Raw genomic sequence first — 2235 nt, forward strand, 5'->3', positions numbered from 1 at the left:
GAACAACCAGTTTACAGATCTATGATGGATCTAGCTCTGCCAAATATTGAAGGTGCTTGACCAAGCATAATCCGGCCAACTGTAGCAGCGAATCACTTTGAGATAAAGCCGGCGATTCTTCAAATGGTTCAGAACACACTTCAATTTGGTGGAAGTGTTATCGATGAACCCTATGTGCATCTCACAAATTTTCTGGAAATTTGTGATACATTCAAGATTCAGGGAGTTTCAGACGACGCAATTCGTTTACGTTTATTCCCCTTTTCACTTCGAGACAAGGCAAAAGCATGCTAACGAATTTACCTGCAGGTTCCATCATAACTTGGGATGACTTGGCGAAAGCTTTCCTCACCAAATACTTTCCACCATCGAAGTCAATGAAGCTGAGAGCCGATATCACAACTTTTTCCCAAGGTGAACAGGAGACGTTTTATGAAGCATGGGAACGCTATAAGGATCTGCTGAGGAGATGTCCACACCACCAATTACCAGACAGTCTAGTGGTACAAACTTTTTACTATGGACTTTCTCATTCAAATCGTACCATGTTAGATGCAGCTGCAGGTGGGAATCTACTACGAAAGTCGTCAAAGGATGGCTACGAATTAATTGAGGAGATGGCAACCAGTAGCTATCATCCTCAATCTGAAAGGAGTGCAGCTCAGAAACCATCTGGACTTCATCAAGTTGATGCATTCACCTCTGTGGCTGCTCAACTTGAGGTCATGAACAAAAGGATCGAGGAACTGAGTGTAGGACATTCGGCGATGCGAGTGCAAGAAGTATGGTGTGAAAAATGCGGTGCAGAGCATTTCACGAAAGATTGTCAAACATTCTCTCAACCAGAGGGAGTTATGGCAAGCCACATGGGGAATCAGAATCGCCCTAGGAATGACCCATATTCGAACTCATACAATCCAGGGTGGAGACAGCATCCGAATTTTTTATGGGGTGGACAGAATAAGCCGTATGGAAATCAGAACTACAGCAGGCCGCCTCAAGAGGAGAAGTCAAGCTTGGAGCAGATGATGCAGAAATTTATATCATCTACTGAGACCCGCATGCAGAATCAAGATGCATCGATAAAGAATCTGGAGAATCAAATAGGGCAATTGGCCAAATCAATTTCCAGCAGAGATCAGGGTACTTTGCCAAGTGATACTGAGAAGAATCCGAAAGAACAGGTGAAAGCAATTGAATTAAGGAGTGGAAAGACGGTCGAGCCTGAACAAAAAAGCGAGAAAGAGCCAGAAACAGTTACATCAGAAAAAACTTCAGGTAAGTCGTCTATCTTAACACCCCCACCCACTTCACAATCAAAAATTGTTGCACCACCACCTTTTCCTGCAGCTCTTAAGAAGGCCAAGCTAGACTCTCAGTTTGGTAAATTCTTAGAAGTGTTTAAAAAATTGAATATCAATATACCCTTCGCTGATGCACTGATGCAAATGCCAAGTTATGCGAAATTCTTGAAAGAGATCCTCTCTAACAAGAGGAAATTGGAGGAGCATGCAATGATAAGTCTGACGGAAAACTTCTCGGCGCTGGTTCAGAATAAAATCCCACTAAAGCCAGGGAGTTTCTCTATACCCTGTGTAATTAATGATGTTCAATTTCATAAGGCTTTGTGTGATTTGGGTGCGAGTATAAATCTAATGCCTTACTCTGTGTTTAGGAAATTGAACTTGGGAGAACCAAAGTCCACCAGAATGTCGTTACAACAGGCGGACAGGTCCATCAAATATCCACGGGGTATAATCGAGGACGTACTTGTAAAAGTGGACAAATTCATCTTCCCCGTGGACTTCGTGGTGTTAGATATGGAAGAGGATTTGGACATGCCACTCATCTTGGGTAGACCTTTCCTGGCAACAGGAAAGGCACTAATAGATGTCCAGAAGGGAGAGTTGCTTTTGAGAGTGGGAGAAGAGAAAATTTCGTTTGATGTTTTTAATGCTTTAAAATTTTCTCAGAATAATGAAGAATGTTTTCAACTAGATGTAGTGGATTCACTATTATTTGGTTATGTGCAGGATACTTTTCAGGAACCATTAGAAACTGCACTTATATCGAAGCATGTGGACGATTTCAGTGATGAAATTGAAGAGATGACTGCATATTTGAATGACAACCAGTCATGGAGAAGAGGTGGAAAGCTTAGACTTGAAGATCTTGGCGACCGGAAGGATTTAGTCCTTCAGAAACCAAGCATTGAGGAACCACCAACTTTGGAAT

General features: G+C 42.2%; 1 non-coding gene across 1 annotated transcript; it reads right to left on the reverse strand.

The window, feature by feature from the left end:
* Positions 1 to 380: 380 nt before the first annotated feature.
* Positions 381 to 487, reverse strand: LOC140885903 (small nucleolar RNA R71). Its single transcript, XR_012151316.1, has one exon. It is a non-coding gene; the product is annotated as a small nucleolar RNA R71 (small nucleolar RNA).
* Positions 488 to 2235: the final 1748 nt, after the last annotated feature.

Source organism: Henckelia pumila, chromosome 2 (genome assembly GCF_033568475.1).
Source record: "Henckelia pumila isolate YLH828 chromosome 2, ASM3356847v2, whole genome shotgun sequence".
Lineage (NCBI taxonomy): Eukaryota > Viridiplantae > Streptophyta > Magnoliopsida > Lamiales > Gesneriaceae > Henckelia > Henckelia pumila.